The 13,095-nt window shown below is 47.7% G+C and overlaps 1 protein-coding gene across 2 annotated transcripts in view; it reads left to right on the top strand.

The window, feature by feature from the left end:
- Positions 1-488: 488 nt before the first annotated feature.
- Positions 489-13,095, top strand: part of NADK (NAD kinase) — a 33,210-nt gene continuing 20,603 nt past the window's right edge. For both annotated transcript variants that reach the window (XM_087446990.1, XM_087446991.1), the window contains exon 1: positions 489-594. The gene's annotated coding sequence lies outside the window, so the exon portion shown is untranslated. The remainder of the gene's footprint in view (positions 595-13,095) is intronic.

The following is a 13,095-nucleotide window of genomic DNA, read 5'->3' on the forward strand; positions in this document are numbered from 1 at the left end:
AAGCAGAGTCACACCCTGGTAGTTATGGAATCCTCGGCGGGTGGTATCACCACTCGTGGGGGACCGCAGCCAGCCCACCTGGCCGGAGGTAGAGGGGAGCGGGGGCGGGACAGGAGCAGGTCAGCGGGCCCGGGCGGGAGGGCAGACGAGCTTCCCACGCGACGGAGTGAGCGGAGACCAGGTGTCGTCCTCCCGGGACCGCCGTCGAGGTGTGGGCAGCGAACGCCCCGTCCCCCGCCCCATGGCCTCCCCTCTACCGTCGCCTCCCGCCCCCGGCCCCCGGCCCCCGGCCCCCGGACCCCGCCCTCACGCAGCCCGGGCCCGGCGTCCAGACAGAACGCCCCACATGCCCGGGGCGGGCAGGCGCATGCGCAGGGCGGGCTGGGTGCGCGTGCGCACTGGCAGCGCGGCGGCTTTGCTGTTCGGCGGGCCGGCGCCGCGGTCCCGGTGGCGGTGGGGCGGGGGCGGCCATGGGGCGAGGGGCGGCCGCGGCGCCAGGGGCCGGGTAGCGACGGCGAGCGGCAGCCGGGGGGCGGGGCCCGCGGGCTCGGCCTGGCGAGAGGGAGGCCCCGCAGGCGCCCGCGGCAGCGAACGGTGAGTACGCGCGGCCGCTCGGCCGGGCCCGCCGCCCCGGGTCGCCGCTCCCAGGGGTCGCGGGGGGCCAGGGTCACCGGGGGTCGAGGGCGCTGGGGTCAGGGTCACCAGGGATCAGGGTCGCTGGGGTCGGAGTCTCAGGGGCCAGGGTTCCCGGAGGTCGGGGTCGCCGGGGGTCGGCGTCTCGGTGGACTGGGTTCGTGAGACATCGGGGTCACGGGGGTCGAAGTCAGCGGGGGTCGGGTCGCAAGGGTCCGGGATCACCCAAGGTCGGGATCGCTGGGGTCGGGGTCGCAGGGGCCAGGGTTCCCGGAGGTCGGGGTCGCCGGGGGTCGGGGTCTCGGGGGATTGGGTTCATGGGGGACAGGGGTCGCGGGGGGTCGGAATCACCGGGGATCGGGGTTACCGGTGGTTGGGGTTGCGGGGGGGCCAGGGTTACGGGAGATCGGGGTCGCGGGGGGTCGGAGTCACCGAGGGTCTGGGTCGCGGGGGTCCGGGATCACCAGAAGTCGGGGTCACGAGGAGTCGGGGAATGGGGCGTCTCCGCGATGTGGGCCCGGGCCTGAGCGGGCCGACCCCGATCTCGGAGGACGGCTGCTGGGCGGCCCCGAGTCCGCGCTTTGGCGATACCTCCGAGAGCCAGTCCTCATGGGGTGATCAATTAGGTTAGAAAGCACATGTGACCTGCCGATGCCCGCGGTAAGGGGCTGGGCCGGGGTCGCCCAGGGGCCTTGGTTCTGAAGGACGGGCGGGACACAGGGACTTGTGTCCTTCCATCCGGACGGCGCCCTCAGGCCCCTTCCCGGAGTCCCCGCGTCCTGTCCTCCGTGCACCCGAGCACGGGACGGCTGGGGGGTCCCCGGACGGCTGGGAGTCCCTGGACAGTTGGGGGGTTCCCAGCAGAAGTTCTCGGGGCTGGGGATGGCCGACCAATCTGTTCCCTGATAAGGAAATGGGAACAACAGTTGGTTTTGTTGCGTATGTTAGTGCTTGAGAAAAGATAGGTTTAACCTGCAGAATGAAGAGGCGGGTGGTATTTTACAGGAGTTGATGGCCCCACATCTTTGTTACCTCCAATCACTATTTCTCTGTAGGCTTGGATGTTACAAGAGCCAGAGAAGCCCTGGGCGGGCAGGGGGCACTTCTGCCTGCAGGACCTCCTCCGGGCTTCACATCCTGCCAAGTGGGGGTCAGCTTGTAACTCCAGGATTCCATTTCTGTTGTTTGTGCTGGTGGCTTACCCTTTGCAGTCTCCCTACCCACAACTGGCATAAGGTCCAGTGCATGGGAACAGGAAATATGTGTCTAGACGACCCGTGAAAAGTGTTCAGAGGAGCCAGCAAGTGTGGCCCAGGAGGTGTGTGAGGGAGGGTGACACCTGCACAGACCCGTCTCCTCACCTGCCCAGGAAGGAGCAGCCACCTGTCTGTAGAGCCCCTCAGGTCTCTCATCCTGTTCAGTCCATGGGCTCAGGCACTTGGTTCACGTTGCCATCCAACTTTCCAAAAGGTCTTTCTTGGTTTGTTCACTGCCAGTGCGAGTGCCCGGTTTTATCACTGTCTTTGCAGCATTGGGTGTTATTTACTGGGGGAGAAGAGAAGGGCAATTTCATAGGCACTTTTTTCCAACTCAGTGTTAATTAGTGAGGTTGAACATTTTCCCATTTCTGTCACCAAATAAACTTTCCTTTTCCTTTTTTTTTTTTTTTTTTTTTTTGGTGAGGAGATCAGCCCTGTGCTAACATCTGCCAATCCTCCTCTTTTTTTTTTTTTTTTTTTTTGCTGAGGAAGACTGGCCCTGGGCTAACATCCGTGCCCATTTTCCTCCACTTTATATGGGACGCCGCCACAGCATGGCTTGCCAAGTGGTGCGTCGGTTCTGCGCTTGGGATCCGTACTGGCGAACCCCGGGCTGCCGCAGCAGAGTGCACGCACTTAACCGCTTGTGCCACTGTGCCGGCCCCTAAACTTTCCTTTTTCATTCAGTATTTCAACAAATAGGTGTTGAGAGCTCACACTGGAGATGTGTGTGTCAGTGAACAGTTGCGTGTGTGTGGCTTCTGCTGGGTCCTTCACCCGTTTCTTGGCGTCTCAGCGTCTCTGCTCACCGCCCTGGGAGTCCTTTACCCACGAACACTCTGTTATTCTGCTCCAACACTTCTTCTCTAAAAACTTTCCAATGCAGACGTTATCTTTTCAAATTAGATTCTTGCTGTCAGGAACTTGAATGAACTTGGATGGAGTTGGAATTTCATCCTTTTAAAACAGTAACATACCAAACAAAGTTGAATTAAATGTGAGATAAATTTTAAAAGCTGGTTTTAATATTTAATATGATTATTTTATGAACTCGTTTACTGCTTAGTCACCAAATTAGTCTTGGCAAGTGTATTTTAACAGCTTCTAGATATGTGTAATAGACGATTTTTAAAAACATTTGCCTTTTGTGGTTTTGATTGGTTTATCCTTTTTTTAATTTGCTGTTTGTTTTCAAATAAGTGTAGACTGACTCACAGAAAGTTGTAAAAATAGTACAGAGAAACCCCTGCACCGTTCCCCTGGATCTTACATGTCAATAATACAATAATATGAAAACCAGGAAATTGGCGTTGGAAAAATACCATTCGCTACCCTACACTCCTCATTCAGATTCCACCAGTTTTTACATGCGTGTGATTCTGTGCAGCTTACCCCATGTGTACATTTGTGTGACCACCCCCACAGTCGAGGCTCAGAACTGTTCCATCACACCAAGGAGCTCCCCGAAGCCCATTTAGACTCCCAGGCAACCGCTGATCTGTTCTCCACCTCTCTGTGATTTTGTCATTTCGAGAATGTTGTGTAAATGGGATCATTCAGTGTTTGACCACTGGAGATTGGCTTTTTTCACTCAGCCCCTGAGATCCATCCAAACTGTCCTGGGTACCAGTGGTCCTTCCCTTTTATTGCTGAGTCCTGTTTTATTGTTTGCACATACTGCCGTCTGTTTAACCCTTCACCCGCTGGAAGACACTGGGCTGTCTGCAGGTTTTGGCTATTGCAAATAAAGCTGCTGTGAACATTCATGAGCACGTTTTTATGTGAGCGCAAGTTTTTATTTCTCTGGGATAAATGCCAAGCTGCAGTTGCTGGGTTGTATATTTAGTTTTTATAAGACGCTGCCAAGCTGTTTCCCAGAATACCTACCTTTCATGTTCCCACAGCAAGGTGTGAGTGGTGGTTTCTCTGCACCCTCTCTAGCCTGTAGTCGTTTAGCAGTCTGGTGGATGTGGAGTGGTATCCCGTTGTGGTGTGCATTTGCCTTTCCCAGTGGCTGATGTTGGGGAACGTCGTTTCACGTGCTTACGTACCCTGGTGACCTCCTCTTTAGTCTGTTCATCTCTTTTGGTTTACTGTTGGTTTTGAGAATTCCTTATATATTCTAGATACACATCCTCTGTTGGATACCTATTTGCAAATGTTTTCTCCCAATCTGCAGCTTGTTTTTTTATCATCTTAACAAGGTCTTCCACAGAGCAAGTTCCTAATTTTAATGAAGTCCAGTTTACCAATTTTTTTACCTTTTATGGACTGTGCTTTTTATGTCATGTATAAACAGTTCTCTTTAGCCCCAGGTCCCAAAAACTTTCTCCTGTGTTTTCTTATGAAAGTCTTGTAGTTTACGTTTTACACTTAATGTGACCCACTTTGTCCATTTTGAGGTAATTGTTGAAGGTGTGGAGTTGGGCTGAGGCTCACTGTTTGTCCTGTGGGTGTCTCATCCCTCCAGCTCCTCCACTGGATTGCTTGTGCGTCTTTGTCAACATCAGTTGAGTGTGCTTGTGTGGTTCTGTTTCTGGGTTCTCTGTTCTGTTCCATTGATCCATTCGTCCATCTTCTGCCAAATGCAACACGGTCCTGATTATGATAGAGCAAGTCTTCAGTCAAAGTGATTCTTCTGCCTTGAGTCTTGTTTCTCAAAATTGTTTTAGCTCTTCTAGTACCTTTGCCTTTCCATATAAACTTTAGAATAAGATTGTCTATATCTACAAAAAGATCTTTCTGGGATTTGTATAGAAATTGAGTTAAACCTATACATCAATTTTGGGAGAACTGACATCTTTACTGTGTTGAAGCTTCTAGTCCATGAGCCCGGGTATGTCTCGCCATTTATGTAGATCTTCTTTGGTTTCTTTCATCAGTGTTTTATTATTTTAAGCATACAAGTCCTCTACATGTTTTGTTAGATTTATAGCTGAGTATTTTTAAGTGATTGTAAATGACATTGTGTTTTTAATTCAGTCTGCATCTTTTTTGCCTTATTGCACTGCCTGGGACCTCCAGTGCTCTGCTGAGTAAGAGTGGTGAGAGCAGATATCTTGCCTTGTTCCCAGTCTTCAGGTAAAGGCATTCATTTTTCCACCAGTAAGTATGATGTTAGCTGTAGGTTTTTGTAGATGCTCTTTATCAAGTTGAGAAAGTTCCACTCTATTCCTCATTGCTGAGAATTTTTATCATGAATGGGTATTGAATTTCGTCAAATACATTTTTGTACATCAGTTGATATAATCAGGTGATTTTTTTTCTTTACCCTGTTGATATACTGGATTACAGTGATTGAGCCAGCCTTTCATTCCTGGAACCAACCCCACTTGGTGATGGACTTACCCCTTTTTAAACGTTATATATTGTGTCCATATTTTTTTTTTTTTTTAAGATTTTATTTATTTATTTATTTTTTCCCCCAAAGCCCCAGTAGATAGTTGTATGTCATAGCTGCAGATCCTTCTAGTTGCTGTATGTGGGACACGGCCTCAGCATGGCCGGAGAAGCGGTGCGTCGGTGTGCGCCCGGGATCTGAACCCGGGCCACCAGCAGCGGAGCAAGCACTTAACTGCTAAGCCACGGGGCCAGCCCTATTGTGTCCATATTAAAGATACTTTGGATAGGACAAAATACTACCCTAAGACTCAGTGTAGTGTAATTCTTACGTGACAAGTAGAAGCTGAGACAGCATCACCTGCATATCTGGCTATAGAATAAATTCTACTCCAGCCCTTTTCCCAGGAAGAGTTGGGGAAAGGGCTGGAGAAGTGCTCTTGGCCTGGTCCCTGTGCAGCTCGGAGGGCCTCTGCGGTGGGCGTGGTGGGTGGTGGTGGTCCTTTGTCGTGATAGATCCTTCCTTTCCAGAGGAGCTCAGTCCGTGGGAAGGTGCCCTTTGTACTGCTTTGTTCAAGGCCACATTTATTTGACTTCTTATAAACAAAACTTGGAAATTAAACTTTTAGCATTGATTACAGACATAACAAATTTCCCTCAACCATTTAGATAGGAATTAACTTGAGTGATTTATTCTTTTGAATGTTACCCATAACATCAAACAAAATACATAAAAAGCCAATAATTACAAAATTAATTATAAACCTATTGAAAATTTCAGCATCATAGGGTTTAATTCACTTCTTTTCCTTGTCTTCTCAGGGTTATAGTAATCTTTCTAGATAGTTACTTCTGTACTTTGTTGCAGTGATAGTTTGCCATGTCCTCCTAAGATTACAGCATCACCTGCCTGGCTCTGGCTGCAGGTTCAGTGTGGTCACCACTTAACGACCACGAGTGTCTCCAAGTGACTGCTGCCGTGGAGCCCCGTGCGGAGCTGTTTTTATTCTTTTGTTAATATTATTTCTTAAGCTTCTCTGACTTCAGTGGAACTTCTTAAGGCATGTCTTCCTTGCACATGGGCTTAGCTTCTTGCAGCCTGGTGCAGCACCCCGAGTGTGCTCTTCAAGGTTTATTTGGCCAGAGATTTGGAACCATTACCTGTAATTATCATCCGTTGATCTTACATATTCCTGGGAACTGGAGTATGCCCTGATAGAACCTTATTTTAGTGCAGAAGGGGATAAGTTAGAGGCAGTGTTTCCGGAAGACGAAGAGGTGCGTCTGCGGGGTCCTCTCTCCTCCCAAGACCCTTGGCCACCTCATGCCCTGGGACCCTCATTGGGCCTCCCTGCTGTGTTGGGTCCTGCTGTCTATTTTCCCTGTGGTTGTGAGCAGGGGCCTAGGAGTGCTGGCCCAGATGCCGGCTCTGCCCCATCCTAGCTGTGTAATCCTGGGCTTCAGTCTCCCAGACGCTGCCTTGCGGCTCACTGTGTGAGTGAATCAGGCGACGTGAGTTGAGCGCTTGGATAGGGCCTGGCAGGGTGGGCCCGGGGCCTGGTGATGGGCCGTGGTTCTGCTGCTCATGGGTCATCCTGGTCTTGGTTAAGTGTCCACATTCCTGCAGCTCAGCCTGGTTTTCCTGTCCCTGCCCCTCCTTCCTACACAGATAGAGGGACGTCCATGTCCACAAGGAGTAGCACTACCTTTTTTTTTTTTTAATTTTTATTTATTTATTTTTCCCCCAAAGCCCCAGTAGATAGTTGTATGTCATAGCTGCACATCCTTCTAGTTGCTGTATGTGGGATGCGGCCTCTGCATGGCTGGAGAAGCGGTGCGTCGGTGCGCGCCCGGGATCCGAACCCGGGCTGCCAGCATCGGAGCGCACACACTTAACCGCTAAGCCACGGGGCCGGCCCAGCACTACCTTGTCTAGTGACATTTTCCTCTTGTTGAGTTGGAAATTAAGCATTTCTCGTCATCTTCACCCTGGTTTGTATCACAGCTATTTTTTATATGATTTGTCACCTTTTCCTTGATGGACTCTCTCTGCTCAGCCATCATTTGTTCCCGTATTTGTAATTATTTTCTTTTTGAGCTTGCATGCTTATAGCTTGGCTAACGGGCTCCTTTAAGTCCATCCTTTGCCCTTTTTTGGCAACAAGTTGTTCTAAGTCCAGGATGCGGGGGCAGTGCCGTTTCGGGTACCCTTGCTCTGATTTTGCAGATCCGAGGAGACTGGTTTGTTTTACTTTTCAGGGTAGCAGGGCGAGGCTGACGTGAGGCCTCTTAGTAACAGCTGAAAACTAGTCTTTTAATGATATTTCGTTTTACAGTTGTGAGTTCCCATCTGAGATTTCCAGTTTCACTCTGGTGTTGGTCTCACAGGACCTTGTGGGGGTTAAGTCGATTACAGGAGAGAAGCAGTCAGGGCAGCACCGGGCGCAGAGATGCTGCTCGGTGAGGTTGGCTGTTATTTTTTCTTTCGGACAGTTCTTATTGGAATAAGGAGGTAAATGTATCTATCTAGTTTTTTTCATACATTGAGCCAAAATCTGCCCTCTCATGTCTCTTACCAGTTTGTTTTGGTGTCTTTTCGTGCACTGCACAGCCTCTCTGTTCTCCGCCGTCAGACACTTGAAATCACATGGCCCCTCCTTGGCCAGTGGTCTCCGTCCCGCCTCCAGGCACCCGTCCCACCTGCTGGTCTCCATCCCCACACCCTACTGCTCTTGCATTCTTGACCTCACGCTTTTCCGTTTCCTCCAGAAGCCTTCCCAGATCCTTTCTATTTGACTCCTGAGTGGGGGCCCCAGGGTCTGGGGAGCCCTCCAGTTCTGTGGCTATAAGTGTTCACTGTGGGCTGACAAAGCCCAGGGTTCTCTGCCCAGACCAGCTGGTCCCTGAGCCCCAGCCTTGAACATGTGGCTGCCTGCTTGTCGTCTCCTCTTGGCCAGTAATAGTCCTGTGAATTCATTGAGGCACCTTTCGGGCACTGAGAGCCCTGACTGAGCAAAACCGAGTTTCTGTCGCTCCAGTTCTAGGACGAGAGGGACAGACCACGAGTGAAAGAGTAACACAAGGGCAGATGGTGCTGAGAGGGAGGGTAACAGCGGGAGACGCACGTGTTCTCTTGAGGAGGTGACGTCAAGCAGAGGTCTGAGTGAAGGGCTGTGTCCAGGTTTGGGGTATCACAGACAACGTTTCACGGACAAGAGTGTGTGTGGACACGTGCTCTCGTTTCTCTAAAGCGGACGCCTGGGAGTGGACGCACCTGGGCATATGGCAGCTGTGTGTTTAACATTTTAAGAAACTGCTGAACTGTTTTCCAAACTGGTTGTCCGTTTCCGTTCCCACCACCAGTGTGTGAGGGTTCCAGTTTCTCTGTGGTCTTACCAACACTTGGTATGGTCAGTTTTCTTACATTTTACCCCTTCTGGTTGGGTGTCAAGTGGTATCTCGTCGTAGTTTGAATTTGCTTTTCCCCGATGACTAATGATGTTGGGCATCTTTTCATGTGCTTATGCAATCCATATATCTTCTTTGGGGAAGTTGCCCAAAGTTGGGATCTTTTGCTTATGTACTAATTGCGTTGTTTGTTTTCTTACTGAGTTTTGACACTTCTTTGTATATTCTGGATGCAAGTCCTTTGTCACACATGTGTTTAACAAAGATTTTCGGTCAGTCTGCAGCTTGTATATTCATTTTCTTAGCAGTGTCTTATGAAGAGTACGAGATTTTAATTGTAATGTTCCGTTTGTCAAGTTTTTTTCTTTTATAGTTTGTGCTTTTTAAGAAAGATTTCTTTAAGAAATCTTTGCCAAACCCAAGACCACTAGAAATTCTCCAGTGCTTTCTTCTAGAAGTTTTATAGTTTTGATTCTTACATTTAGGTCTGTAATCCATTTTGAGTTAATCTTTGCATATGGTGTGAGGAAGGAGTTGAGCTTCGTTCTTTTAGACGTGGCTGCCAGGCTTCCCCAGAACTCTTTGGAGGAGGTAGTCCTCTTCCCCTTGAGTCACCTCGCACACCTGGTGAAAATCCACCGAGCGTGTCTGTGTGAGGGTGTAGTCCTGAATTCTGTGCTATTCCCTCCGTCTCGGTGTCTGTCACTGATGCTGGAGCTGTACAGGGTCGTGCTGTGACTCAGGAGGTGTTAGTCCTGTGGTGGTGTTCTTTTTCGGTTGTTTAGCTCGTCTAGGTCTTTTACATTTCCACACGAATTTTAGAATCAGCTTGTCATTTCTTGTAGAAAAGTCTGCTGGGGTTTTGTGTGTTGGATTTGGGTAGAATCTGCAAATCAGTTGGGGAGAACTGAGATCTTGACAGCATCAGGACCTGCAACCCAGGCACAGGGTACGTCTCTGTCTCTCTGTTTCCTTTGATCTCTGCCAGCCACTTTTTGTTGTTTTTCAGTGCACAGGTTTTGAACTTCTTTTCTTGTTTTATTGAGGTATAATTGACATATAACATATTAGTTTCAGGTGTACAACATCATGATTCATTTCGTATTTGTATATATTGCAAAATGATCACCACAGTAAGTCTAACATCCATCACCTCACAGTTACACAATTTTTCCTTGTGAACTTTTAAGATTTACCCACTTAGCAACTTTAACGTATATAGTATTATTAATTAAAGTCACCATGCTGTACGTTACGTCCCATGGTATTTATTTTATAACTAGAAGTAGGTTTTGCACTTCTTTTGTCAACTAAATGCTGTTATAAATGGTGTTTTTAAATTTCAATTTCTTACTCATTGCTAGCACACAGAAATACAATTGATTTTTGTATATTGAATTTGTCTCCTGCAACGTTGCTGATAAACTTGCTTATTAGATGTAGTCACTTTTTTGTAGATTCCTTATGATTATCTATATAGAAGATCATGTCGTCTGCATGTACAGTTTTACGTGTTCCTCTTTTGTTTTTGTTTCATTTTCCTGCCTTATTGCACTGGCCCGGCCTGCAGGACAGTATTGAAGAGGAGTGGTTATATCGGACATGTTTTTGTAGGTGCTGGTTTTCATTGAATTGTTCATATATTTGGATAAAACATCAATATTTCTCAAGCTAGAAGGATATCTATCCACTAGGGAGGTTGTCAGCCCTGGCTAAACATTAGAATCACCTGGGAAGATTTTGAACCACTGGTGCCTTTGGTCGAGGCTGGGTGTGGGAATTGGTATTTCTGAAGCTCTATAGGTGACAGTAAAGTGCAGCTGGGGGGATTCAGGGACCCCCATCACCTTTGACCTTAACATAGGGGGCCCAGACTTGTCTGTAGCTCCTAAACTTCCCTCAGCCCTCCTTGCTGTCACCCACATCTCTTCCTCTGGTGCCAGCATCTGCCTGGTCCTCAAGTTAGGAAGTGTTTTTCTTCAGTGAGAAAGAATGTTGGGCTTCATTGTAGGTGTTGTGGCCTCTGCTGGGGTGACCTTGTTTCCTTTGCTTCTTCTTGTGGTGACCTGAGTTGTGTGGCAGGTGACCCTGCTGGGTTCCATCTGGGGCGCCCCCTTCTCGGGTCTTGCTGAGCAAGAAGCTTGTCCTGTCCTTCTGTCCCCTTTGGCTTCCTGAGAAGGACGGCCAGGCCAGGGCGGCCACCGTCACCCTCCCTCAGCTGCTGCAGCGTGGTGGGTCTGTTGTCTCCGCCTCCCTCTCCCTCTCTCTCTCTCATCAGTCCGCAGTTTTCTTAGAAAATTACCTTTTGATCCAGGTTTTCCAGGTAGCGTTCTTTTTATCCTTCGACCTAAACTGGTTTATTCACTGTACTTTTTCTTCAGACTCTGCTCTTCTTTTTCCGTTTCTCAGTGTGCTGGTTTCTGCCTCTCTTTTGTCCGCTCATCTGCCTTTCTTGGGCTCGTTTTATTCCTTTTCTAGTTCTGCTTGAGTTAAATCTCGGCTCATGACTCTGTCCTCAGGACCTTCTGCGCATCCTGATGGGCTGGCAGAGACTGGCTCCATGTTCCCCTGGTTCCTGCCTTTTCCTCACCCCACGGGCCGTAAGTCGGTCAGGAGGAAGTTCAGTCATCCCGAGAGGTCGGAGAGTTTTGTTTTGTTTGTTTCTACTTTTGTCCTTACCTGTTTTATTGTATTATGGTCGGAAATCAGGTTCTCTACCTTTGCTCATTTTTGGAAGTTGAAGTTTTCTTTGAGGCTTAAATAGGTGAGTTTTGGTAAATGCTTCATTCGTGCTGGATTAAAAATGTAGGTTCTGTTTGCAGGAATGGAGCTCAGTGTTTGCCTGCTGGCCCACCTTCTTCCTTGTCTTCATCCACCTTTTCTGGACCGAGAGGCGTTTAAAGCCGCGCACCTGTGGTTCCCGTGGTTAATGTGCTGTGTTCCCGTCACAGCTGACCCTTCACCTGCTGTGTGAGGGCAAGGCCACAACACTAGCTTGGCGGTTCTTTTTCTGTTTGTTTCTTTTGTTTTCACTTATTTTATTGATGTCATAATGCTTTATAACATTGTGAAATTTCAGGTGTACATTATTATTTATCAATTTCTGTATAGACTGCATCATGCTCACCACCAATAGTCTAATTTTTATCTCTCACCATACATAGGTGCCCCTTTACCCCTTTTGCCCTCCCCCCATCCCCCTTCCCCTCTGGTCACTAATCTGTTCTCTTTGTCCATGCGTTTGTTTATCCACATATGACTGAGATCATATGGTGTTGTCTGTCTTTCTCTGTCTGGCTTATTTCGCTTAACATCATACCCTCAAGGTCCATCCATTGTGTTGCAAATGGGACGATTTTGTCTTCTTTTATTGCTGAGTAGTATTCCATTGAATATATATACCACATCTTCTTTATCCATTTATTTATCAGTGATGGGCACTTGGGTTGCTTCCACCTCTCGTCTATTGTGAGTAATGCTGTAACGAACATAGGGGTGCACAGATCTCTTTGTATTGTTGATTTCATGTTCTTTGGATAAATACCCAGCAGTGGAATAGCTGGAGCATATGGTGCTTCTATTTTTAATTTTTTGAGAAATCTCCATACTGTTTTCCATAGAGGCTGCACCAGTTTGCATTCCCACCAGCAGTGTATGAGGGTTCCCTTTTCTCCACATCCTCTCCAACACTTGTTATTTCTCGTTAATTATAGCCATTCTGATGGGTGTGAGGTGATATCTCATTGTAGTTTTGATTTGCATTTCCCTAATAATTAGTGATGTTGAACATCTTTTCATGTGCCTGTTGGCCATCTGTATATCTTTGGAAAAATGTCTGTTTGTATCCTCTGCCCATTTTTTGATTGGGTTGTTTGTTTTTTTGTTGTTCAGTTGTAGGAGTTCTTTATATATTTTGGAAATTAACCCCTTGTCAGATATATGATTTGCAAATATTTTCTCCCAGTTGGTGGGTTGTCTTTTCATTTTGTTCCCGGTATCTTTTGCCTTGCAGAAGGTTTTTAGTTGATGTAGTCCCATTTGTTTATTTTTCTTTTTGTTTCCCTTGCCTGAGTAGACACGGTTTTCAAAAAGATGCTGCTAAGACTGATGTCAAAGAGTGTGCTGCCTATATTTTCTTCTAGGAGTTTTATGGTTTCACGTCTTACAGTCAAGTCTTTAATCCATTTTGAGTTAATTTTTGTGTTTGGTGTAAGATAATCTTCTATTTGCATTCTTTTGCATGTGGCTGTCCAGTTTTCCCAGCACCATTTATTGAAGAGACTTTCCTTTCTCCCTTGTATATTCTTGGCTCCTTTGTCAAAGATTAGCTGTCTATAGATGTGTGGTTTTATTTCTGGGCTTTCAGTTCTCTTCCATTGATCTGTGTGTGTGTTTTTGTGCCAGTACCATGCTGTTTTGATTACTATAGCTTTGTAGTATGTTTTAAAATCAGGGA

Source organism: Ceratotherium simum, chromosome 22 (genome assembly GCF_057802395.1).
Source record: "Ceratotherium simum simum isolate JZ-2026a chromosome 22, ASM5780239v1, whole genome shotgun sequence".
NCBI lineage: Eukaryota > Metazoa > Chordata > Mammalia > Perissodactyla > Rhinocerotidae > Ceratotherium > Ceratotherium simum.